This window comes from Triturus cristatus, chromosome 12 (assembly GCF_964204655.1).
Source record: "Triturus cristatus chromosome 12, aTriCri1.1, whole genome shotgun sequence".
In the NCBI taxonomy this organism is placed as follows: Eukaryota; Metazoa; Chordata; class Amphibia; order Caudata; family Salamandridae; genus Triturus; species Triturus cristatus.
In genome coordinates this window covers 208,821,821-208,834,584 of record NC_140595.1, presented here as the reverse complement: position 1 = coordinate 208,834,584, position 12,764 = coordinate 208,821,821, and the positions used below count along the sequence as shown (strand labels likewise).

Genomic DNA, 12,764 nt, shown 5'->3' with positions numbered 1-12,764 from the left:
ATGGTCCAGTTAAGTTCAAAGCCACCCCCATCGCGCACACACGAAAGAGCCAACAGCTTGATGTTTCTTTTAGTGTGCCACAGCTCCCTAGCCATCAAGTTTGGGGTTAAACTGTCACTCTCACTTTGTGTTGCTGGATAGATGTTTTCTGAGTGCAACTGACTGCAAGGTTAACCCTGCAGCCCATCTTCTCTGTAGGTGGTACAGAATCTTGCCCGATATTTGAGCCATACCCTTATTCAGATGTTCTCCTGAACAGGTTACCAGCAAACTTGTTGGACCTAGCTTGATCCCTGCCTTCAGCAAAAAAAGGTCCTTCTTTTTCCATTCTCTAGGATGATTATTCATGCCCGATTGTTTCACTTGTTTTCATAACGACGTCTTGAGGGAAAAGGGAATCAAAGGAGTAATACATTAAGGCATGCAGAGAGAAAGGGGGGACAGCAACCCTGGCTGCCAATAAACCCTGTTGAGCACCCTAATATATTTGGGGCTATATACCAAAGGTAGAAACCCCATCATGACCACTCCACCTCAAGCACACTCCTGAACACTCTACATACATCCAGGAGGAATGAGGCTGCCCAATCATGACAAACACTGGTTTACCATGAAAAGCCATCTCCCCACTGACTTTAAGATAACACAGGCCTGTACCGCCCCATTATTTATTTTTATTGTTTTTATTTTATGCTGTTTTATATAGTGAGGAAGGGACCCAAACATATTAGAGCGCTTTTCAATGTCAAATCTCCAAGAATTCAAGATGCAATAAGTAGCAGGAGGAGAGAAAAGACTTACAAAATAATACATATAGAAAAACATACTGCTAGAACTATGTTTGCATATAGACAGTCTTGAAAGCAATGAAGACTTGTTTTTGTTAATTAGCGAAGGGGTCTTGGTTACAGATGGAAGGAGGATAAGCAGACAGAAGTTCTGGGAGAAAAATTGGCGGGAGAGAAGGAGGAACGAAGAAAGGGAGATCCTACTTGCAATTTGAGAGGTTCACTTGGCAAATAAGTGGTTTCAGATTCTTCTTGAATGCGACACCTAAGACAGTGGTGCAAAGGCTTCGAGGGATGGAGTTCCAGATTCTGGCAAGTTGCCAGAAAAGGCTTGCGCACAATCGTTTTTTCTTGAAGCCATGGGGTTCTAGAATCAGGGTTGCAGTGCTGCAAAGTGTTCTGTGCCCACACGATACTTTAAATTTTGATGGAACACATCTAGGACGTTGGTATGCAGGGCCTTGTGCATGATGCAGGCAGTCTGACCGAAAGATTTGGCTTCTATGGGAAGTCACTGCATTGTTGACAGGAAAAATATGGTCACATCTTTTTGTTAGAGACAAAGCGAGCCACTGTGTGTAGGACAGCATAAGTGGTCTTCCCCAGTGAAGCATCTTAATCTGTTGATCTACTAGTGCAAATTAGCGAAGTCAGGAAGGTAAAATAAGGAAACACTGCCTTTTGTTGGTTATTGTACTTTTTTTATTCTTCACTACAGCCCCAGCCATCCCCTGAAACAGCATATGCTGTACTACAACCATACTTGTTAGAAGAAAACCTGTTGAGTGGGGACTGGGGGATTGGCTGTTGGTGGCTCCCTTTTGGGCTAGCCTGCACAAAAGCACCTGCAGGAATTCCCTACTTAGTGACAACATTTTTGTTGAAAAGCTTTTTCCAGTCCGGTCTGCTCGTGCAATTAGTTCATGACCAGTTGTGATAGAGAGGGCACGGAGTAACATTGCCTCAATCAACATGTAGGTAATTTTCCTTCCTCCCGAATCTAGCTCTATTGGTGGTCCCATCCCATCCCTCCAAGATATAACAAGATGACCCCTTTTTCTGTGCTTGTCAAATGGTGTCTCGATGATATAAAACATTTATTTATAGGTGACCATCATATTGTTTCCATTATTAATGCAGTATTTTCCAGGAAGGTACTGACTCATCATCTTTGTTGTAAAACCTACAAGTAAGGAACATTTACAGCTCTGAATTTTGTTTCCATGTGGATCTGTTGATGCAGCGTGGAATACAAAATCCCTCCCTCCGTCACAGACCAAAAGATTTCACAAACACTCTCAATCACTACATTCGCTGGTGGGGCCCATAACACCAACATTCATTCCTCATCGATCTGTTATCTAGGGAGGTGATTGTTCCATCCGCTGAAATGAAAGAAAATACCCCTTGATCCTAAAGAGCAATAAGTCTGCATAACCCTCTATTACTCATCAGACACTAATTCCATCTTCGGCATTCCTCTCATAGGTTGGGGATGAATCAGCTAGTTGCTGGTTTAGGTTGATTTTCTAATTCTCTAATCACTTTGCATTAATACATTTTCCGTAAATAAACAACCCAACTCATTTCTGTAATGAATCAAATCAATCTTTATCTAGTTAATGCAAATAAAATCATTGGTTATTCAAGCAGCTGGCCATCATATTTACCTATTCTGGCTAATTGTCGTCCTCTAAGTCAAATTCAGTCGTTCTGTCACTCTATGCCCATAAAATGTAAAAGTTCAGTTCATCAGGTAATTGGGCATCCAATCAGTCCGTCAAAGATTCAGGGAAACATCTGTCCTGCAGTGTCACCGTCCTCTCCGTCAGCATAACGTCAGGAAATCAAAGAAGGCGAACACCAACTCACTATTCTATGGTATTATATTGGAAAATCAACACATCATTGTAACAAATATCAATTTTAGACGATCCTCATTGGTGGATTTGAGGTCAGACGGTGAAGTTTCCACATCCTTTCTTAGGTTAGATCATTCCAATTGCTAGTTCCGGTTTAAAGACAGTTCTTTGTTCATCTCAGCTTGGCACTGCTCCCAGTGTGGCCTTGATGGGTACACTCTGTCTGAGGTCAGTAGGAGGCCAATACTGCTGGTGTAGGCGCAGGCGCATTTCACCCAGAACCTCGTGTTTGTCAAGATAGCCATGTTCAACGTCTAGGACGGCCATTTTAACTAGGCCCGAATGGTCAACTTAAGCAAAGAAACACAAAAATGTAATTAATACATAAAAATGACTAATAAAATGTAGTTCCCTCGCTAATACCCATATGTGTGTGTATTTATCTAGCAAAAAGCAACACTCATTGCGGATTATACTCACTTTATAAAGCACAAATCACAAATACGCCACAAAAGCAACATATAACATGCAATATTCTAATTGTCTATCATTAGTATGCGTACATATTTTAATTAACGTATTAATTAGGCCATGCAAATCCCTCTTGTATTTCATATATTAGTAAGGTTTGTAAGTATCCACAGCAAATCAATTAATAAGATTACTATTAGTTAATTAATCAATTAATATAAACATGCAAAATGAAGAGGGTATACAAAAATTTTCAAATTACCTGCTCCAGCAATCCCCCCTTTGGTGATTTTATCACCACAACTTCACAAAAATGTTTGTACTTCTCTTACGGAATTTTGAAAATGTGTTCTTGCTCTTATTCATAACTCAGTTTCCCCTAATTCTTTTTTTTTTTTGCTGTTTTATACATACTCTCCTTCCATTCTTCTAATTCAATCTCTTCAAATTCTCTCTCCTGTTCCTTGTCTTTTCTTTTTAAATTTTCTCTTTTCTTAGTTTTCTTATTTCTACAACAAATACATCCTAATCTTATCACTAATATTATGAAAATCACACGTTAGTGGGAACAATATTTTACCAATAAAGGTACTACCTAACTTAACTAAGAAATTTTTAATAGCTGATATCTTTTTTCCCATCTTCTCCCAAACACCTTCAACCTCCAGTGGTGCAATTTCGTCATGCAATTCTCTCTGTACCTGTCCCTTGTTCACTTAAATCTGTTATTTCAGGTGGAATTTCTCTCAGTCTTTCATCTGGAACTTCTTTTTCCCGAATTCCTTTCACTGCTTCTTCATTGTCTTTTCCTTTCTTCTTTCTATGTTCTTCTCTAGGGCCTTGTGTCCCTCGTTCGTTTTCAGAATCTGAACTGGTATCAGAAATCTGCAATCTTCTTCTCAGAGAGCTACTTCTGAGGACCAATTTTAGATTTGGTTCTGTTTCCCCCCCCTTTCAGAGTTTTCTTGTGTTTTTGGCTCTTCATCATCTGACTCAGTACTTGACTCTGATTCATTGTAATATTCTTTTTCTGTGCTGTCCACTGCATTTGGTATCCTTAAAGTATGACTGGCATGAATCCAGTTTTTCAGTCCAGCACATTTCACAGCTGTTGTTGTGGTCAAAATGATTTGTCTTGGTTTTCCCCACCTTGGAACCAAACAGTTTCTTCTTCTGTGGACTTTTATCCTTACCCAGTCTCCTGGGTTCAGATCATGAGCTGGCTTCTTTTCAAGGGTGGTGGCATCCACTCCAACCTGATGAAACACAGAATGGACAGTATTCCAATACCATGTCATCAGTTATAGTCATCAGCTTGTTGACTGGTATAAAAACGTGCCTCATAGCACGTCCCATGATTATTTCATGAGGACTTAACCCTGTAGTTCTGTCTGGAATTGATCTAATAGTCATGAGTACTAGAGGCAAGACATCAGGCAATTTAATACCTGTGGCTAAACACATTTTCCCAATTCTATTTTTGATAGTACCATTCATCTGTTCAACCACACCAGAAGCCTCTGGTTGGTAGGCACAATGTAGTTTCTGTTGTACATTCAGTGCTTCACAAATTAATTTTACAATTTCGTTCTGGAAATGTCCTCCTCTGTCTGATTCAAGGGTCACTGGGAACCCGAACCTGGGGATAAATTCTCTCAAAAGTAGCTTTGCCCCTGTCATCCCATCATTTCTTCTTGTTGGAAATGCTTCCATCCACCTAGAGAACAGGCGTACCATACCATAACCAAAACATACCTCAATCTGTTACAGGGAGGCATCTCTATGAAATCCACTTGCATTCTGGTAAAAGGCCCTCCTTCTCGGCCTATTGTTCCTAGACTTACTACTGTCTTTCTCCCAGGATTGTATTGCTGACATATTAAGCATCTCTGACATAGACTTTCTGCTACAAGTCTGAATTTTGGATTGTGCCAGGTCTGCTTAAATGACCTGATCATAGCATCTCTCCCTTTGTGTCCCTGGCCATGATACATCCGTGCCATGGTAGACATCATGCTATCAGGCATAACTGGTCTTCCATCTCGATAGACCCACACATGATCCTTTTCTCTTGGTGCACATCCTGCTTTTACCCACTGTTTCATTTCCTCATCTCCTGCCTCTTCTTGCAACTGTCTTACTTCCTCCCATGTCCCCACAATGTTAGTAAACATTAAGGAGCAAAAAAACCTTTCTCTTTCCTTAGCCCGATTGATAGAGTTCTGATTGCGTGCGCAGTATTGTGCCATGTCATTGGCGTACCTATTTCCTGTGGTGATGTAAACACCACCTTGACTATGAGCAGCACATTTCACAACAGCCAATTGTCTAGGCAGCTGTATCGCCTCAAGCAACTTTCCAACCACTTCAGCATTCTTAATAGGAGTTCCACTTCAGGTCAGGAAACCTCTTTGTAGCCATAGTTGGCCAAAATCATGGACAACTCCGAAGCCATACTGGCTGTCAGTTATCACAGTCACTCTCACATTTTTCCTGATCTTACATGCTCTTGTTAGGGCCACTAATTCCGCTACTTGTGCTGATTTTACTCCTTTCAAATAGGATGCTTCCAACACTGCTGCGACGGTGCATACTGCATATGCTGCACTTAGTGCTCCTTCATCTGTTCTCAAACATGACCCATCAACAAACATCACAAAGTCACTTTCTGGCAAAGGTACATCTTTTATGTCTGGTCGTGGTTTTGTGCAATAATCAAGTACATCCAGGCAATCATGATCGACCTCATCTCTTACTTCCACATGCTCAGCATCAGGTAATAACGTTGCAGGATTCACATTCAAACACCTCGCAAGGCTTACATTGGTTGCACCCAATATGACTTTTTCATACTTAGTCAGCCGACTGTGTGTCATATACTGAGTACGACTCCTTGTTAAGAGGATCGCCACATCATGCGGTACAAACACTTTCAATGGATATCCCATCACAATTGCTTCACTCTGCTCCAAACTTCGGCATGTTGCAGCTACTGCTTTCAAACACCCAGGTAAGGCTATAGCTACCGGGTCAAGCATCGATGAAAAATATGCAATTGGTCTCCTCATCTTTCCATGTTTCTGTATCCACACAGAGAGTGCACATCCATTTCTCTCACTGCAATACAACTCAAACTCTTTCTCATAATCAGGCATACCTAATGCAGGTGCTTCGCACAAACCATCTTTCAATCGTTTGATTGCTGCCAATTCTTCCTTGTTCAACTCAATGGGATCTTTCACATCACTTCTTGTCAGTCGTACCAAAGGTTTTGCAATCCGGGAAAAGTTGCTAATCCACTGACGGCAGTACCCTACCATTCCCAGAAACATTCTCGCCTCTCTGAGTCATGGGGGCTCTCATTCCTTTTATGTTTCTGATTCTGTCTATTGTTATTTTTCTCAGTCCTTTCTCAATTTTATGTCCTAAATACTGTACTTCCTTTTTACAAAACTGCAATTTTGATTGATTTCCATCTGCCAAATGATTCAACAATGCTATTGTGTCTACTTCACAAGCCTCACGTGTTTTCGACGCCACCAGGAGGTCGTCGATGTGCTGGACTAGTACAGAACTTTCGGGCATTTCTAAACTTTCCAATGACTTCTTCAATAGCTGATTAAAGATTGAGGGGCTTTCTGTATACCCCTGTGGGATTCGGCACCAAGCCAAAATTCGCTCACCAAAAACGAAATGCAAAAATTTGCTGACTGTCATGGTGCAATGGGATGGAAAAGAAAGCATGGCATAAATCAATTACTGTATACCATTCTGAATCATGCGGAATCTGGTATAAAATCACTGATGGATTTGGTACAATGGGACAACATGACACAATGATTTTGTTTACCTTTCTCATATCCTGTACTATCCTGAATTTCCCATTAGGCTTTTTCAGTCCCATTATTGGTGAATTACATGGACTACTCATTATTTCTCTCAAAATTCCTTGCTTGATCATTTTCTCTATTATTGGAGTTACTCCTTCAATTATCTCAGGTGTCAATGTATATTGAGGGACATTTGGATAGGTTACTCCTTCCTTTACAGTTATCTTTATTGGATCTACATTTCTCATTAATCCTACATCTTCTCCAGTAAAATCCCAAACTTCTGCTTTCACAGACTGCTTCAACTCTTTAGGTAATTCATTAGGGTTAAATACTGCATAGGTTCCAGTAACCTCGCTTTCTCTGTTTGCTAGGGTCATTTTATACAATAAATCATCATCTGATGTTTCAAATGCTATTCCATCCGGGGTACAAAATATAGTGCAATTCATTTTGCACAACAGGTCCCTACCTAACAAATTCACAGGACTGGTGTCGCACACGACAAAGCGGTGCATTTCTGAAAATTTCCCATCACTAACTTTGACTGGTTCTGTCAGATATGTCTTTATCTGTCTGTTGGATACACCAACTACTTGGATCGTTTCATCCGAGAGAGGAAGATTCTTAACATCAGCTGATCTAACAGTTGATCGAGTAGCACCAGTATCCACTAGGAAAGTAATATTTTCATCATTAACCTTCCCATCTACAAATGGTCCTGTCTGGTCTAGTTCTAGAGTTGCACCAAGTACGCACTCTTCTTCCTCCCTTCGGCACCGTCAATAGCTTTCTTCTGAGTCACTTTCATCGCGTTGCAGCCAATACTGCGAAACAGCGCAAGCGCGTGGCAGCTTATTTACCTCTTCTTCGTTGTAGAATCCCGATTCATTACTATACTTCTGAGAGTTTCTGCTCTGCGGAAAAGGCGGTTTTGGCACCTGATTCTGTGGGGTAACAACCTGCTGCTGTTGCTGCAGTTGACCACTCACCTCATTCTGCACCTGTGAATTCAATGATGGATTTTCATTGAAATTTACACTCAGATTTCCAATGCCCTATCCTACCCCAATTATGGCACAGGAACTTCTTTTTAGCTTCTTCTATATTACCTTTCCCTTTTTCAGGACCAAATCTCGGTTTATTTCCTGTGTTATTTGCTTGTTCTACTAATTGAGCTTCCTGCCTTTCTGCTACTTTTACCTGTGCCCACATAGCCTTTTCTTTCAATTTTCGCTGTTTTGCCTCAATCTCATCACTGAAATATTTAGCGTGTCTCAATACTTCATCTATTTTCTTATTTTGCCAATCACCAGTATGTTGTTTTATCATTTCGCCAATTTCTGGACGTAAACCATATACAAATCTGTATACGAAATGACTCAAATCCTTCTCACTCAAGTTCTCATCTCCGCTAAACTGTTTAAAAGCGAATATTAGCCTTTCATAGTATGCATGTACTGACTCTTTACTTTCTTGATGTGTTCGGTCAATTTTTACCCAGTCTGTCTCTTTAGGAGGAACCTTATTTTTCAAAAATGCCATAACCGTTTCATATTTCTTCATTACCTCCGGGTCTGGAGCTCCTGTCTTAGGATCCCTAGGGTATTCCTGAGTTGGCCAGTTGATCATCAACTTGCACTCTGTCCATAAATCTGCTGGTACTATTATGTCAAATAAACTATTCAAATCAATCCATAGTACTTTAGACAACTTTACAAATCTGTCTACCTGCCTATACCACTCGACGGGCTTCTCGCGCAGTCGAGGGAAATCATTTGTGAAAGACAAAATGTCCTGTCTTGTCCAAGGGACGTGTACGTATCCTCCTCCTGGAATTTCTCTCATGGGGCATTCCGTCACTACCTTTTCTTTTTCTCTTACGGGAATGCTGAAAATGTCTTTTCTGAGGCATCATCACGCTTCCTATACCACCTGCTTCTTCATTTATCTATGTCACCCCATTTTCTCAATAAAATGATTATGTCCTTAATCTGACCTATCCGTCCTGTGGTGTTCAAATTTTCAATATCCTTTTCAGTGAAATCAATTCGATAAGGCTTTTGTAAAGCTTTTACCTTCTCAATGTCTATTCCCATTTCATTTGCCACTTCCTCTAACCTTTCATGTAGGTTTTTCACTCTCCACGTTACACTTTTACACAAAAATAGTAATTCCTCATCTTGGTAAGTTTTCAATTTCTCCGTAGGGATAGTTCCTACTATTAACTCTTCTAATACCAATCATAATTTGGCCACATTCATTGACTGGGATTCCTTATCTTTTCTCTGCAAGCTTCTTAGCCATTCACTCAGTTCTTCTGTAGAGGGTCCTACGTGTTGATCTATGCTACCTTGTTCTGAATTCCTTTGTGGCTCTAATAGTGATTCTACCGTCATTCTATTCTTTTCAGCATAATTCTGACTTATGAATGGATTATTGGAGACACCTGGTTCGATCATACTTATTGTCTGTCTCCATGGATTCTCAATTTGCCTCAGTTGTGGCTGTTCAACCTGCTTATGACTCGTATAAGGAACTGTTAAGCAATGTTCACTATCTTTTTGTTTTATCAAAAATGGGCATTACTGGACCTATAGTCACTGGAACTGTTACAGCTTCTACATTTTTGGTCAACTCTCTTATTTTCTCTGTTAATTCTAAAGTAGTCTTTGCCAATTCTCCTGAATTTTCACCATTTATTCTACTTTCTGACTTCTTTTCTTCCTCTCTGAGGTAGTTACTCTTTTCTAAATCTGGTGACATAGTCTTGGTCTTGATAATTCGTAACGTTTCTTTCATTGGAGCACTAGGTGTCAATATTTCTGGTTCTGGTCGATACGGAGGTGGATTTTTATAAAACGAATCATCAAGAACACCATCTTCCGATTCATTCCCTCCATACCTTCTCGATTCCACATTATGCCTCTTTTCTACACATTTTCTTCCCTCCTTCTCTCCAACAGTTCTTACGGGAAACACACCCTCAATCATACTCGCATTCCGCCACCTTTTCATTCGATCTTCATGCGTCTCCTGTCCATATGACCTGCCAAACAGATACCTATATCCTCTACCATTTCTTTGTCTCTCTCGCTCATGTATTTCGTCTTCCCACTCTGTCAATGCTTCAAATTGTGTCGGTCTAGGTCTTGGTTCTAAGTACATCATTTTCTCTCTCAAATTTCTCAAGACAGCCAAATTAAAGGAACCATGTTCTGGGAAAGCCAGGACTCCATCATCCTGTGTATATTTTACCCAATTATCTAACCAAATACAAGTATGGTATCCATATTTCGCAATCATAATGGATGCGGGGGTTTTCGGTGGAGGAATCAACTGTCCTTCCCTAGTTTTGACCGGTTTGTCCTTCTTAAACCACTTCTTAATTTTTCCTAACCATGACTTTTTCTGGTGGTTCGTAATACATTTTCTTGTTTTCCGTGTATCGCTAGTCTCTCTTTACAACTGTACCGCTATTCTGTCCAATCACAGCACGACTCACACTAACGCACCAATCAGGGGCGTCTACGTCACTGTCACAGTCCTCAAATCCCAGCGCGACTTTACACTAATGCACCAATAGGGAGTGTTTACGTCCCCCTGTATTTCTCCATTCCTAGCGCGGCATACACTAACGCACCAATCCGGAGCGTTTTGCGTTTCCGACCGACTGTCCAATCCCAGCGCGGTCGTTCTGACGTCAGCAGCCGCTGCGGCAGCTCCTGCTCCTGTCTACCCCCCCTTTCAAAATCCGCTCAGTAAGTTTTGTTTCAATTTCTACAATTCTGTTAGTAACAACATAGAAACGTCTCCATTGTCCGCTTCGCTAACCAAAGAACAGCAGAAGACCTTTCTCAGGAGAATTCCGTCTTTCCCGAGAGCAGGGCTTACCTCTGCCCTACTACGGAATTGTTACTTCCATTGATAAAGTAGAACATCCCTCTACTTTACCCTTCTAACAAGCATTTGCTAACCGTTTCTCTAGTATTTAAGACACATAGTTGGAGACCCAATGCTCCTGAGAAATAAACCCAGAGTTTCACAATTAGCCTGAATGCCTTTTCATTCACGCACTTTCATACGGAAAAATGTAGTACATTCACACAGAATTCTGTCTTTCCCGAGAACAGAGCTTGTCTCTGCTCTACTACAGAATTATAACATTCGTTAACAAAGCAGTGCTTCCCTCTGCTTTGTCCTTCTAGCAAGCTCAGAGAACACCTGCTACCTTCTCAGTGATGAGCGTTATCGGAATGCCATTTGGATCCCTGTTACCCAAGACCAAAATTTCACCGGTAACCCTTTGCTATCATACACTCTTCTCTCATACAAGAAATGTCTCTAAATGGCAACACACGACGATGCTACCGAACCCAGACAATATGCTATGCAACTTCAATCGTTACACGTTTCTCCCGTGTACCTACGGGCACCAACAATTCCGTCTTTCCCGAGAGCAGCGCTTACCTCTGCTCTACTACGGAACTGTTATAAACTTCCAACTTCCTACATCCCAGAAGCCGTGCAAACAACACAAAATTCAACGTAACTCAACATCAAGTGTTAGTACATAAACCAATACCAATCCATAATCAATAAGCAATATACAAGCAATAATCACCAAACCAAAACAAAAACTAACCATAACTCTGCTACCAGAAAAACTGATGCAGCGTGGTATACAAAATCCCTCCCTCCATCACAGACCAAAAGATTTCACAAACACTCTCAATCGCTACATTCGCTGGTGGGGCACATAACACCAAGATTCATTCATCATCGATCTGTTATCTAGGGAGGTGATTGTTCCATCTACTGAAATGAAAGGAAATACCCCTTGATCCTAAAGAGCAATAAGTCTGCATAACCCTCTATTACTCATCAGACACTAATTCCATCTTCGGTATTCCTCTCATAGGTTGGGGATGAATCAGCTAGTTGCTGGTTTAGGTTGATTTTCTAATTCTCTAATCACTTTGCATTAATACATTTTCCGTAAATAAACAACCCAACTCATTTCTGTAATGAATCAAATCAATCTTTATCTAGTTAATGCAAATAAAATCATTGGTTATTCAAGCAGCTGGCCATCATATTTACCTATTCTGGCTAATTGTCGTCCTCTAAGTCAAATTCAGTCGTTCTGTCACTCTATGCCCATGAAATGTAAAAGTTCAGTTCATCAGGTAATTGGGCATCCGATCAGTCCGTCAAAGATTCAGGGAAAATGCTGTCCTGCAGTGTCACCGTCCTCTCCGTCAGCATAACGTCAGGAAATCAAAGAAGGCGAACACCAACTCACTATTCTATGGTATTATATTGGAAAATCAACACATCATTGTAACAAATATCAATTTTAGACGATCCTCATTGGTGGATTTGAGGTCAGACGGTGAAGTTCCCACTTCCCCTTTCTTAGGTTAGATCATTCCAATTGCTAGTTCCGGTTTAAAGACAGTTCTTTGTTCATCTCAGCTTGGCACTGCTCCCAGTGTGGCCTTGATGGGTACACTCTGTCTGAGGTCAGTAGGAGGCCAATACTGCTGGTGTTGGCGCAGGCGCATTTCACCCAGAACCTCGTGTTTGTCAAGATAGCCATGTTCAACGTCTAGGACGGCCATTTTAACTAGGCCCGAATGCTCAACTTAAGCAAAGAAACACAAAAACGTAATTAATACATAAAAATGACTAATAAAATGTAGTTCCCTCGCTAATACCCATACGTGTGTGTATTTGTCTAGCAAAAGCAACACTCTATGCGGATTATACTCACTTTATAAAGCACAAATACGCCACAAAAGCAACATATA

The 12,764-nt window shown here is 40.8% G+C and overlaps 1 protein-coding gene across 7 annotated transcripts in view; it reads left to right on the top strand.

Moving 5' to 3' along the window:
• The window catches only part of CENPT (centromere protein T), a 1,095,738-nt gene that overhangs the window by 134,582 nt on the left and 948,392 nt on the right, over positions 1 to 12,764 (top strand). The window lies entirely within an intron of this gene.